The sequence below is a fragment of the Haemaphysalis longicornis genome, unplaced genomic scaffold (assembly GCF_048455015.1).
Source record: "Haemaphysalis longicornis isolate Haplotype H1 unplaced genomic scaffold, Haemaphysalis longicornis Haplotype H1 scaffold_14, whole genome shotgun sequence".
Lineage (NCBI taxonomy): Eukaryota > Metazoa > Arthropoda > Arachnida > Ixodida > Ixodidae > Haemaphysalis > Haemaphysalis longicornis.
In genome coordinates this window covers 25724681-25739687 of record NW_027526245.1, presented here as the reverse complement: position 1 = coordinate 25739687, position 15007 = coordinate 25724681, and the positions used below count along the sequence as shown (strand labels likewise).

At 48.9% G+C, this 15007-nt stretch overlaps 1 protein-coding gene across 1 annotated transcript in view; it reads right to left on the bottom strand.

The window, feature by feature from the left end:
- The window catches only part of LOC144165211 (uncharacterized), a 159515-nt gene that overhangs the window by 50858 nt on the left and 93650 nt on the right, over positions 1 to 15007 (bottom strand). The window lies entirely within an intron of this gene.

Below are 15007 nucleotides of genomic sequence, written 5' to 3'. Positions count from 1 at the left end.
AAAGGTAAAAAAAATTCCAATTAGAAAGTTGCAGAGTGTTTAGGAAAATGTCCGAATAAACATTGTCTGTATTTCTATCTATTTAGCACGCATGTACGTAACACGTTACAAGGAACGAGTTACCTAGTTACTAGTTACCTAGTTACGAGTTACCTAGTTACTATTTTCGGTAACTACGAGCGTATTTATTTACATTTTAAAAAAGGAACGGGTAACGTATTTATTTCCTTTCAACGCCAAGTAACGAGAAACGGTACCTCGTTACTTCTGAGGAGTAACACGGCCTTGTTTCTATTAAAACCTGTGCATTGCCCATTGGGCACGTTGCGCCCATTGCGCTGATGTTTGCCTCGACAGCAGCAGTGCGGCTTTCTACATTCTGGTATTCCGGGGTGCCATTTGTATTATGAAAGATGCCACGCTCATCACTGCCTCTTGCCGTATCATTCAAAATCGGCGCACCACCCGAGATACCAACAGCCGGGATTGTCACGAGTAGAGCCCGGGCGCCCACAGAAAGAACGCATGCGGGTATCGTCATCATAACAAAGGCCGAGGCGAGCCAATAGTTTAGGTGGCGGAGATGAAAAGACGTAACTCCTTTATATTGATGCCGACCAATCAAACAGCAGGTAATACAAAATACAGGAAGAAACCGATGCATTCATCGGTGAATAAACACGGGCTTTGCGCGAAAAAGACACCACACACAGGACGGACGGTACGAGCGCAGATGCATTCATCCCGGTGCATTCATCAACCGATAAATGCACCCCGTGATTCGATGAAGACATTTGTTCTCCCCCCTTGCTTTCCCTTTCATACACATCTACACCCATGCTTTTCATCCACCAACAACATAATGTTCTGCGCATGGCTTCGGACTCATAGTAGGCCATGTCGACTTTGCACCGTCTTACAGTTCATCCCCCCCTCCCCCATCGCCCAGCGACTCGTTCAGTGCTTCCCATTTCCGCTGTTTTTAATGCCAAGCGCTGTCCGAAAGCAGCCGCCTATGCTATGAGCAACAGAGCACGGCTCAGCAGCGCCGATACACACGACGAAGTTTGTAGGAAGAAAAGAAAACCCCCGAAATCTGTGCAACAACCTCAGTGCTTATTAATTGCTTGTCCACAGCAGTTTTGAGCTGTTCCTGGGCAGTCCGGAACTGCATCCACATAAAACGAATGAAATATGTGCAAATGGGCAAATGAAATACGGAGCTGATTTCGGGCAGTTCTTGAAAGTCTAAAGTGACAAATTAAGAGACTTGTTTCGCGGGCGGACATCGCTGCGCGGTAATCTGCGCATCAGAATCTTGCTACAAGAGCACTGAAAACCCCCCAAAGACTACACGTTTCCCGTTTCTTTTCATAACAAACATAAAAAAGGCGTCCGACTTCATGCCACCTGGGATAATTTTCGGCACACCACCACCAGCATTTGGAGAATCTTGAGTGGCTTGTCTCCTTGGATATTCACAAAGGGTCAAGTATCTCTCTCTTTCAGGGCGCAGCCCTTTGGCGGCCGTTTCTGGGCCGAGCCGGTTGTCGGCGTTACCGAGGGAACGATGGCCTGGACCGACGAGTGAAAGAAAAAGCGGAAGATGAAAGGAAGCAAAGGAGGAGAGTGTCGCTAAATTAGGAGTGGAGGGCGTTTCGCCGTGGCGGCGAAACTCTCCAAAAGTATGTGGTGGGGGACGGGAGGGGCAGTATGCTGTACCCGCACCAGGCGCTCGATGGCGCGACGCTGGGGCGAAAACGTGAGTGGGGCAGCGCGTGACTATGCTGTGCGTTCGGTTAAGAGCCATGAAGATAGAATAAAAGTTTGTTTTATTCGAAAGATTTCGCGTTTTATAGCGCCCCCAGCGCTTGCCCTGCAGCAAATGATGCCGTATTCACTGAGAAATTGATCAATTTTGGTAAAAATTTTGATTCTCCCGCCAAATCGTAGGTTTTCCTAGTCACAAATGACGTCAGAAGCGGGTGTATTCAAGCGAAATTCCACTGCGTCATTCGGGTTTGCGGCCTTGCTGTCCGTCAGCCCTCCCAGATGGCGCTGCTATAGTCATCCACGAACCGTTATCTGCCATTGCTTTGTTTTGAGCGTATTTGCACCAGGCTTGTTTTTGTTACTGTGAAAAGTGATCGTCTCATGAAACCTGGGGTATCCTCGACAAACAGGGTCACGTAAGACAATGCCGCTTACGCCAACCGGCCAGTGTCCTATAAAAACTTGAAAGCGGCGGAGTGTTGTGCACATACACCGATCTCCACTAGAGTTGCTGCATGGCGCTTCGAGCTCTCCGGCTCGCGGCCGCCGGAAGTTCGAGCCATGGAGGAAGAAAAATGTTAGGAGGGAGCATGACGTCAGGCGGCACAGCTTTGGCAAGCCAACCTCCTCTGACGCCGCATTCTCCTCTCCTCGGGCTCCTCCCGCGCAATGCATTATGGAAGATGCACCACTCTCAGGCCCGCGGTAGCATTTAGTGGCTCCGGCTGGCTGCCGGTGGAGGAGGAGGCGAGTGGAGTTGCCGAAGGCGCCGTACGCGATTTTTCGCCAGCGTTGCGCTCCCACCCTCATATCCCTCGTATCGTGGAAGTACTGTCGCTGTTCAAAGCGACACGATACGTAGATCCCATGCTCACGGAGCACCTTCACGAGCTGCGAGCAGAATTTGACGCTTACCGCTGGAACCACGACCGGCTTTGCTCGAACGCGCCGCTGTAAACATTCACAAGCACGGAGCGGCGTACGGGTGCGGGGTGTGTGCCAGGTGTGCTTTGACGATTGCGTTTCCAATTTTGCTGGGAGTTATCGCGCCACCTTCCCTTTACATCATAGCGCCGTAACGAGTGTCCCATCAGCTGAGAGGTTGTGCGAGAAGCTTTGGTTTCGCTCGCGTGCGCATTTGCATACATTCGCCTTATCGGTGCTCCGGCATGGTGGCACGTTGTACATGCCACAATTGTCGTGACGATGTCTGTTTTGCGTTGCTGTCTCCTTCAGTGCATTAGAAAAGAAAAGGTGCAGAACCACTGACGTTGGGTGCGGGCGCGGGAAGAACAAATCATTTTCCGCCTCGCGTCGCAGGCAGAACGCGGGCTGGTTGTCCGAGTACTGCTCAATCCGTGCGATAGGTATATGGGTAACGAACGCTAAATTACGCCTGGGAGGTGAAAATATAAAATTACCAGAATCAAGGAAGTGAGGTGTGTTTGTGAAATAAAATGTGAGGCACGGATGTCGTACTCTGACATCTCCGCTTTTGCTCTGCGGCGGAACACGACACTTCGACTGCGGCGCTCTTCGACGGATCCCAGAGCTCAATAAATAAAGATGTTTTCTGCCTCTCCCGTCCGAACACTTTGCCTGCACGATCAGCCCGCTGCGCGTTTAGGGTTGCAGGCAGCGCTGCGCGCAACGCCCGGACGGGGACTCGTCGCCGAAACCCGAATACCCGGACGGCCCGGCAACCAAACGGAACGACGCAGCATAGCGCGGGCAGGCGGACGGCCGCGTGAGGCGCAAAGAACTACCGCTTGCCTATCACGTGAGGCAGGGCATCTCCCATCAGTCTTTCCTTTTTATTTTTTATGACTAGGCTTCACGATACTAACGTGACGCTCCCTCCTAAACTTTTCTTTCCTCCATGGTTCGAGCGCTCGTCCCGGAGGTCGGGCAATTGGCCGCCGTTCCACCATAGCGCATGCTACGTATGGGCTCGTTTCGCGCACATTCCGCCAAAAATGCCTGCTTGTTGCGCCGTCAACTGCACAAGCAGACCAGAGAAGTCGTCTGGGAAGACGTTCCACTTAGAAGTATTACAATATTCTGTACGACGTGCGTGATACGCAGCGAAACGCAAATGTCAAATCAGTGTCGTTAGGCTGTGGCTCTTGTTACGCAGATTCCCTCGCTCTAAGCCGGATTTATACCGGCGTTCGGTGGCAAACTTATACCCTAGTTACACGGCAAAAGTAACCGCAGTTAAGTTTACCTGGGGTTACTAAACGTGAACCGCGGTTATCGCAAACTGTGGTTTTGGCTGTTACACGCGAAATTGCAAGTTTGGTGACCGCGGTAACTTTATTGCGATCGTAACAAAAATAAATTACCACACTTTTAACTTGAAGACAAAAAACAAAAGACAAGCAGTGTAGACAACAAAATATCATAAAGCAGTCTCTTCTCGCGCACTCGCGCGCAAACCAAGCTCGCAACCGGCTTGGTTTGCTTTCGGTGTTGGGAACTTTCGCCTTAACATCGCGGTAGATATTTGACCGCCGCTATCTCTACAACTGTGAATTACAATCCATAGCACAATTTTCACCGCACTAACATCAATTATCTCGCAGGCGGAAGTTCGTTTCCGCGATCAGATTGATTTTGAAGAGCGGCGATGCGATAAGCTGTTGCTGCCGTGGTATGGGCCAGTTCGGGCCGCTAGCAGTGCCGTGCGGGCAGGCGCCCCGGCATGTATGCAGGCACGGCCGACGCAGCGCCGATCGTTTCCGAGGGCTGAAAACGCTTCAGAATTGCTTGCTATATCCATTTTTGGCGGACGACGCGCGGAATTTACAAATTTAGCACAGCTTTTGTCGTAGTTGATCGGGCGGATCGGGAAACGAGCCGTTGCTGACGGGCAGTCGCGCTGATTGCGAGAGCCATGCAAAGAACGCAAGCGCGTCTTGGGGAGAGCTTTGGGGCGTCCGCTATTTGAGAACCTTCGTCTCTTCCGAACGCAGGTGATTTTTTTTTTCGCCTCCGCTGATGCGCCGCCACTTGCGTCCGAACTGACTTGTGCGATTTTGAGCACTGCAGCGGCGGAAACTGCGGTTAGCGTGACCGAACTGAGGTGGCCAAGCTGAAGTTTGCGTTAACCATGGTTGGCGACGTAACCGCCGTTTTGTCTGTCGTGTAACGCAGCAAACTGCGGTTTTGTCTAACCCCGGTTCGCTTAAGCTGGGTAACTGTGCCCGTGTAACCAGGGTATGAGGAAGGGACAAATGGGCCCCATCCCCATGCAGCAGGCTCTGCAGTGACTACTTTACTAACAACTGTTTTGACAGAACGGGCGCATGAACTCGGCTACAGCCTGACGCCGTACCCACGTTGTTTTCTTTCTAGCATAAATCCCTAGCGTAAATTTCTAACATAAATCCCGTTCTAGCTGCGTCGTCTGCTCTCAAAGACTGAAGTGACATTTTCGTTCTCCTTCGCAATTAAATTCTGCTTCATATTAACGTCGCATGTTTCGGTATAGCATAAGTTGCGATCTGAACGCGATGTGTATAGTCAAAATGCAATAAAGTGAGAAAGAAATGGCAAAATGTGCCAATCGGGACGCTTATCAGCGGCTGAAAAGCGTAGCAGACGCCCGACTTCCGGGACGAGCCGTTGAACTTCCGGTGGCCGTGCGCGCGCCCGGCCGCGAAAGCGGCGAAGCGCCATCCAGCAACTAAGTGGAGAGCAGTGTGCACATATGTTGTAACACCGTGGTTGTGAAGCTAAAACAAGCATAGTGCGCCCAGTACCAACAGCACTGCGCATCGGTACTTCTATGCTTACGTGCGTTTTTGTAACTTTCATTGTTTCCCGCACCATTCTTACTGCTGTCAAATTAATATGCATTACACTGAGCGCAAATAGTTCGTTCGGAAATCCTATGAGCCGTGCCTAATTTGCGTTTACTTTTCCGTCCTCAGCCAATCGCACAGCTGAGCTCATGTGACATCATAGGATCTGTTGCGGGAAATGAGCTAGTGGATGGCATGGCCATTCCGTTTTTTCCTAGTTATGTTGCTTATTTGAGCGAAGTGTGCGTTAACGGTGGTGTCAGTATGATTCTATGGAGGCAATCTTTCGAATGAACCGAACTTGTGTTTTGTCCTCATGGCTCCTTTAAGACGCAGTTCGCGGTCCCTTCCTGGGACGCACTTCGCGCCGCCGACGAAAAGGCTCACCATAGCTGCCGTCGAGAGAACCCACGAGTTAGTGCTGCCTCAGGGCATTGCTGCTGCGCCCAAATATCGCGTTCGGAAGTATCGTAATCGTCAGTTCCTTTTTTTTTGTGCAGGGAAGCGAAATGTGGCAAGAAAAAAACGGAGCCTCTTCGGAGGCTCGTTTTGCAGCCAGTAACGCGGTTCAAGAAATTGCTGGGGAAAGACAGTAGCCTGACTATAATAGTTAAAAAAGGCATCCCTTGGCTGCTATGAGATATGGGAAAGAGCTTTTCCACCTCATTTCCGCACCTGAGAGTGGCGCATAAAAAAACAGTTCAACGCCCATCGGTAGGCTCAGGTCAAAAAAATCTACGATAGCTGGTGACAGTCATCAACACTATAATTTTTCTTGGTGGACAAAATATTTATTTGAGGGCACGCAGAGATCATGGGGCGCTCTTGAAAGGTGGTGAAATGAACTTTTTCTTTCGCGGGCGAAGGAAATTTTAGGGAACTTTACGTTGCTGGAAATGTCCACGAGCCAACTATTATAGGGTGAAGATCTGGGGCGCACTGTTTTCTCCATCTCGCAAAGGCATGAAATTAATCTAAACAACTACGTCACAGCTGGGACAAATGGTTATAGCACTATGGTGTCGGAAACTAAGAGAGCGGTAGCAGAGATTTAAAGTGCGCCACATGCTTTAAAATATCCAGGCTACATTCATGCGCTTAATTGATAAATTTCGAGATAAATTAGAGTGCAAGATATCCGAAATGCCATCGGTGTAACAAAATAAGTAACTGTATTCTTCGCAGCTTCGTCTCAAAAAGAATGGAGTTCTCAAACAGATCTTTGGAGGGCAACTCACAGGATCCTGCGAAACCCAATGGTTCGAGCGCCATGAAAGTGTGCTGCAGTGTTGCCGCTCTCTCTCGAAAATTGCCAAAACGTTATATAACAGTGCCCATTGGAGGGAACGCCAGAGTGCCTCCAGAGCGGCGACACTGCCGCTGCAATATCTGACAGCCACTTCGTTAATGCTTTGGTGGTCCTAATGATCTTTTAGCACACACGTATCAGATCAGTACGGCGTTTCAAAAGCCACCGATAGACGTTAACAGGGCTCAAGATGGTGTACAGGACACGCTTACAGTACTGCGGGAAAAGCGGTGTTTGACAAAAGCGGATTTTTTAACATTTTTAACGAGGCCACTGCGCTCGCTGGGCAGATCGGGAAAGATCTTCGCCGGAAGCAGGAACCTAAAAAACAGGCTTGCTCCCGACATATGCCCACGAGTGACGTTGGCACTTACTTTAAACAAATTGTCTACGTGCCTGTGTTGGACAATGTGATCGTGGACAACATCCCCAGATTTCCATCTGAGACACTGGATATACTCCAGCTCTTTTCTGTGTTGCCGTCGACTTTAGTACTGGTTAATTGTACTTCCGGATTTAGCCTGATTTGTAGCAGCCTTGCAGTGAAGTACGGGTCATTTACCCGCATACCCAGACAAATCATCAACAGGCGTTCCGCGTTGAGTACGACTCGCGGACAGCGAAGTGGCGCGGACAGGTGGTGCGTGCATTCCATCGACAGCCACTGAGGCCTTCAGCGCTTGCGACAAGGACATTTTTGCGACCGTTCACACACTCCTACAGGTCCTGGTGACACTGCAGATCCGCGCTGCGACAGCAGGAAGGTGCTTTTCAACTCTTTGCAGACTAAGGACGTGGATTCGGTCCACCATGTGCGAAGATAGATTGTTAGGACTTGCATTACTCACTGCGCACCGGGAAGTGTTTGGCGGCCTATATAGTGTAATTGACCAATTTTCCCATGGTGGGAACCGCAGATTGCTGCTATCTCTGTAATCCGTCTTTAGTGGAAAAACGAATGGCTGTATATGGACTGCTGTTACATTTTTTTCCGTCTATGAGGGGAAACCGAATAGCCGTAGATTTATTTTCTTCGTCGATGTGTTAGTTCATGCCTCATTTCGTGTCACTCATATCCATCCGTTGTGTGGGGAGGCTGAGAAATGTATTTGAAATGTCTGTTTAGGCACAGTATACACCCTAGTGTTATGCTACATGGTGCTGGAGGGATTCTCTGTCTGCATCAAGGTATGTCATTTACCTTGCTGGAATTTTTGTTTGCTCTTTTTTCGTGTTGTGGATCAGTCGGCATCGCTCCTTTGGCATTACATAAAAGATCTAAAAAAATAAATTATCAGCCTATATACTGACTTTTTTTGCTCTCTGCATGACGTTTCCCTCCGATACATAGCAACGTACAGTAAATCCTTCCTTATTCAATGTGTGCCCGAAGATTGCACTTTTAACTATGACTGGAACTTAACGTACGAAATTATGATGGCCGTGCTAGTACTTGTCTTACAAACATATTAGGCCTAACTCTACTGTCGCATGTAGACACTGCATGCGTGCTTCGTTTCTCTGGATTCTTCAGCACAAAAAAATAGCTCAGCGCATTCTCAAAACCATTATGCAGTGCCGCATGGTCTGTTTTCTTCTGCACCTTTACAATAATCATGCTTGCGGTGTACAGGTTTAGGACACAAACCAGCAAGAAATAAATTGAGTATTTGCGTGGATTTCTTCAGGGGGCACCTTTCAAATCGCTCTCCGCGCTTCCCGTTCTCTCCTACGCAAGTGTACTGAGGCCCCCACCCCATTGATGCGAACCTGGATCCACCCCTGCACCAAGCAGCGGCCCCTGTCGGTTGCAGGGTGCCTGTTGCGAGAATGGGGGTTGGGCAACCCAAAATACAAACACTACGACAGCACAGCAACGTATATTGCTGAACGCGTGAGTCGAACAGTTGACTTACGTGCACAGGAAGAACAAAAGATAACGGACAAAATATAACGAAACCCGCCGCGGTGGCTCAGTGGCTAAGGCGTTGCGCTGCTGAGCACGAGGTCGCGGGTTCCATTCCCGGCCGCGGCGGCCGCTTTTCTGATGGAGGCGAAAAGCAAAAACGCCCGTGTGTACGAGATTTCGGCGCACGATAAAGATCCCCAGGTGGTCAAAATTAATCCGGAGCCCTCCACTACGGCGCGCCTCATCGCCTGCGTTGCGTCGGCGCGTTAAACCTTACAATCAATCAAAATATAACGAAACAAAACAGTTGTGCATTTGGTCATCAAAGTAACGCGACAAGTAACTCGTCACTGTTCGTGTAAATCACGCCTTTTTTAAAATCAATAATAAATAACGTATTTCGTTACTGTTTGAGCGAGTAACGGGTAACGGTATTTATACTTTTATTGGGTAACGTGTACATGTCTGATATTAAGTATAAGTGTTTTTCAATTAGTGATAACGCCCGAGAAATACTTAAAAACTGTATGTGAAAAATTGCTTGCGCGTCGTGCTTGCAGTGCTCTCAAGCGTTCTGCGTACAATCAATCATAGGCGCGCTGCCGCTTAAAGGGAACATGCAGATAAAATACAAGTTGGTTTATTTCGAAAGATGTAGTGTTTCATAGTGCCATCAGATCTTGCCCGCAGCAAACGATGCTTTATTCCGAAAACGTAAACATTTTAGGCCAAAATTTCAAATTTAGCACTAAACAATGTGGTTTTGTGACGTCCACAATGACGTATCAAGAGGAGGGCCTTAAAATTAAAGGCATCCGCTGACCAGGGCTGCTACCATCTCCCAGACGGCCGCTTGGCTATCTAGTTGATGGTCCACATTCATAGAAGCGCTGCAGTACCGTGGCGTAGCGAATTTGCGAAAGCAGTATTCTGCTTAAAATCTGACGCTTTTTCATGCCTTGAATCGACCTAGAAAACGGTAGCCCGTTTGGCTTTAGGAGCACAAGGTAAAACAACTTACAAAGCAGTTCATGGAGACAGGGGATGGGTGTCGTTTGAGGAGCGGAAGCTCAAAGTAAATTTTGTTTCGAGTGGAGGGGGAGAGCAATGGATCAACGTTGGTAGATAGCTTAAGGTTTTACGTACAAATACATGAAAAGCGTGGACACGTGATGGTTGAGCACAACTAGATGAGGAAAAGAAAACGTCGCAGTGGCATTGTAGCTTGCAGCGTCGACGTCCACCGTATTGTCGTGCTTGTTAAATTTCCGCCCGATGATTCCCGTCCTAGCCTTACTCCTCTCTTTGTGAATCGCTGGGTGCATATTTTTAGGGGAGCGGGGTAAGGTCTTTATATGTTTCCGCTTCTGTGGCGCTAAACCGTGCTACTGCTCTAGGATTTACCTTTTCGATGGGTCTCTGATCGCCTACTGCAAGGCTCGTCCTGCCTTTATTTTTCCAGACATTGTTTCTGAGCTGAGAGGGAGGCTTTTCTTATTTCCGCAATGGTGTTCTAAAGGCCCAATTTATCTTTTTGCTCGGTTGCGGTGGAGCGGGGAAGGTTCAGGACTGCCTTGTAGGCACTTGGTGTGATGATGTTAACTTGTTCCTCGTCGGAGTTGATGAGGTTGTGGTATGGTAGGCTGTAGGTGATTCTGCTCATGGCCAGTGCCTGAACCACGCGTATAGAGTCCTCTTTTCTCATGCCGTTCCTTTTCTGCGAGAGCCTGCGAACGATTTCGGTTAGTTGTAGTGTCTTTTTCTTTATTCTGGGGAGTCTCGTAAGCTCTTGCGTGAGCCCAGAACTATCATTCCGAGGGTTCGTATTTGTCGCTTTTCAATGATTGCTCCTCTGCCAACGGTGAGCTTTATTGGGGTTTCACGGGCTGCGTTGTCGTAGCAACGTACTTTTATTACTTCCGCTTTTTCCGGTGTGCATTTCAGACCGTCGTTTGCTGTTAGCCTGACTACCCAAATGATGGCGTTTTGTAAGTTTTAGGTTTTGTTTGGTGGGATCCAGCTGTTCCCCATATCTTGATGACATCTCCACAGATCACACGCCGGACGGCTTGGAGTTCTCGGAGCTTGTGTGCTATTTGGACCATTGTGATGTTGGAAAGCAGCGGCGAAAGGATGGAACCCTGTGAGGTTCCTTTGTTTGTTTATTGATTGATTGTAGGGTTTAACGCGCCGACGCAACGCAGGCGATGAGGCGCGCCGTAGTGGAGGGCTCCGGATTAATTTTGACCACCTGGGGATCTTTAACGTGCGCCGAAATCTCGTACACACGGGCGTTTTTGCTTTTCGCCTCCATCAGAAAAGCGGCCGCCGCGGCCGGGAATCGAACCCGCGACCTCGTGCTCCTTTGTTTGTTTAGGTAAATGCTATGATCTCAAGTCTTCGATGCCAACGCTAGCGGTTCGGTTTATGCGGAAGGCCAGCGCGAAATTGTATATGCGTTTCCCGCACCGTAGTCGATTTAGGGCTTCCAGTATGGCTTGTGGGAGACGTTGTAGAAAGCTTCCTTGAGGTCGAGTGTCAGAATAATGTTTTTTCCGTGAATTTTGCGACCTAGGACTGCTTTCTTTATTTGTGTGAAGGAATCTTGTGTTGAAAGATTGCTTCTGAAACCAATCACGCTTTTTCGAAACATATCGCTGTCCTTCGTGTAGTTGATTAGGCGATTCTTTGTCATGAGCTCGGACCCTTTCCCTAGGCAAGATGTCAGGAATCGGTGTCAGGTTGTCCACGTTGGTAGGTTTCCCAGGTTTCGGGAGAGGAATCGCACAGGAGTGTTTCTATTTCGGTGAAACAGTTCCTTTGAGCCATAACTTGTCGTTGAAGTGTATACTTTTTTAAGGCTGCAATTTAGGTTTCTGCTCGCCACAACTTGCGCCACCTGTGCAGCGGCACAGGAGAACACCCGCCACCTCGCCCTCGAATGCCCGGCGATTACACCTGCCCCCCAGACACACACCCTGTCAGCAGCTCTCGGTTTCGAAGAGGCTGGGGATGCTGAGGGCGCGGACAAAGCGAAACGACGGCAAGAGGTCTGACGGCGACATGAAGCGTTGCGGCCGTTGCGGCGGAGAGAAGGATGGAACGTTGGCAGCACAGAGCAGTACGGAGCGGGCTGCGACGTTGGGGCTGAGTAGTGTTGACTTGTTGACTCATTTGGATGGGGAAAAGATTTTTACTTCGTTTTTTTGGCTGCGCCGAGAGTTTTCATGCAGAAGCGAGCCGCTACAAATAGCCCCATTACCATCACCGTCAGGAGACAGAGTTTCTTAGTAAGTAAAGTAGAGAGGAAACTGCGGCTGGGAATCCATGTCGGCGTGACGGAAGCGCGAGGCTTTACGAGAAGTCGGCTTGGCATGACTATTGGATCCTTTCCTGTCTTCTTGGGTTTGTTTTCTTTGCTATGCAGTGCAGTTTATACGAGGTGGCCGCTCCCGTCGAAATGGCCCATACTCGTTTCGCTTCTTTCGCTTCCTTTGGAAACTCAAATCTGCTTCATTAGTTCATGCTAAGACAGCTGTGCTTCATTATAAGCAAGTGGGAGGACTAATGCTGGCGACCGATGGTAGTGAAATAATTGCGTCTTGTGGCCCGCTGGGAGTGGTTGCTTATTCACTGGAGTCCATATGACGTCATGGCCGAGAGCGCCCGGTCGACCAGCGCAAGCTGGGTCGCCAGTGAGGAGCTTCACATCAAAATCTCCCATCGCTCTCTAAAAGAGGGGGTGAAGGGATGGAGGACGGATAGATTTCCTGAGCTAAAGTCGCACTCCCCAATTATGTGGTGGAGTGATGGTGATTTTTTTTTTACAAAATTTACAGTCGGCCGAGTATTGCACCAGGAACATGAGCGTGGGGGAGCCTTGTTGGGTGGGGGAGGATCCAGGTTGAATGAGGCGAAATAAAACTATCTGCGGCTCCTTAAAACGGCTATGATGAGGTGGGGGAGTGTCTGTTTTTGTAGCCGATAGTGCTGAGTGATTACTCTGAAAGTGACGAGCGGGCAGTACTCCACGCCTTCCTCCGCATCCTGGGGTGCGAGTGCGCAGGTTTGTTGGTGAGCAAACTCGTTACCCCCCATGAAGGCGTGAACAGGCGTCGACATCAATTTGATTTTTCTATTTGCTATTTCCTTATGCAGCAATCTTAGGGTCGCTGGATACACTCATCCCGATTGGTCGTTCAGATATGCTTGCTGCGAGTCGGTGACCATCGTTTGTACCGGCGTTTGTGTGAGGGCCAGAGCAATTGCTATCTCCTCCGCTTCAGTGATGTCCGTGGTCTTGACTGTTGCGCTTACAAGGAGACTGTTCTTGATGTATACACACTATCGTTGCGTATAGCTTGTCTGTTGAGTGGGAGGCGTCCGTGTATACGACTTCGGGGTCTGTTCCATAGTTCGTGTTTAGCGTTCGGGCTCTGGCTGCTCTTGCGTCCTCGTGATGGGTGGCGTGCATGTTTATGGCCAGTGGATGAATAAATAAAGACTAGTGCCAGGCGGTTAGTATCTGCATCTGCGGGATCGCATTGAGGGCCGCCCACCCTATCTTGAGGAGACTTTTTCGTCCATGTTTAGTTTCGCTGAGTCTGGCCTTTTGGCTGTATAGGTGCCCTCGATCAATTCTTCGGTGTTGTGCAGGCCCATCCTGAGTAGCTTGTCTGTGGACGCGCTCATGAGTAGTCTGATGTAAGGTTGACCGACTTCCATATGGGTATATTGAGGAGATTTATGACACTCTTGTTCAATAGGAGTTACGGCGTGAATTAAGTCATCCTTGAAATGACGAATGCCTCGACCAAAAGCAGGGTATCCACCTCTTTCATTCCTCTCGTCTTGGCTGACGCCCTCCTAATCATGTAAAACTTGGAATCGTCACGTTGAAGCAGCGTCTCTCAAAGCTGCATCCCCTCTTAACTTTAGTCGCACAACTTTTAGACACGCACCTCGGGAAGTAAAGAAACGTTTATGTTTATCGAACATTGGTCCATCCTCGATTACGCATGCAATGCGTTTGATGCCCACGCTCAAAATGTTATCTACCGCTATCCGTAGCCCTCCACTACGGCGTGCCTCATTGCATGCGTTGCGTCGGTGTGCTAAACTCTAAAATCAATCGGAATCCGTTACGAATCGTGCTGCTCGATTTTTGACCCAAAAGTACGAGTTTCCAACGCTTGGCTGGCCTAACCTTTCTTTGCGACGGTCACATTTTCGCATTTGTTTCCTCCAAGGCGTATACCTTAAACGCGCTGCTGTTACCAGGGGTTTATATTTGCACCCACCTACCTACGTATCTACTCGGCATTACCACCAATTTAAGATAAAAGAAATAGCTGCGTGCACCTCAATTTTCGTGAATTCTTACTTTCCTCGTTGCATAAAGCATTAAAGTCGCTCTCGCAAAACGGCTTGGGGATGATAACCGACGACCAAGTTTTTGAATTATTAACCCGAAATTTTCTCGGTGAGTAGTAACGTGTTTTTGAGTTTTCACTTCGCGAATATTGTATGCAATTTGTCTTTACCGCGTTTTAAGCCCAGTTTTGTGACTTCGTTTATTCCCTGTTTCATGCCTTTCTTGCTGTCTTTACACATAACGTTCCAAATGTTAGCACGTGGTGGTCATGCTTATTTGTTATCATATTGTTGTTTGTTGTACAATGTAATCCTTTCTCTGTTCAGAGTTTTCTCGGGCTGAAGCTTTGGAAACTGTTACGCGCAATTCTTTATGCTTTGTATTATCTTGCCCTCTATTGTAATGCCCTCGGGTGAACGTAAGCACTGAAATAAATAAATATCAACCCAGCCAAGAGAAAAAACAAAATTGGGAAACACATTCTCCCTACTGCGTTTCCGCAGCTGGCTGTGTTTATACAAAGAAACGTAAGCCACGCTGTTGATCTCAAGTATATTGATTGATTGTAGGGTTTAACGGACCGACGCAATGCAGGCATGAGGCGCGCCGTAGTAGAGGCCTCCGGAATAATTTTGACCACCCGGGGATCTTTAACACGCGCCAAAATCTCGTACACGCGGGCGTTTTTGCTTTTCGCCTTTTCGCCGCAGCTGCGAATAGAACCCGCGACCTCGTGCTCAGTAGCGCAACGCCTTAGCCACTGAGCCGCCGCGGCGGGTTGATCTCAAGTGTATTGGACAATGTGGTTGGTTTAGAAAACAAGGCAGTGAAATGAA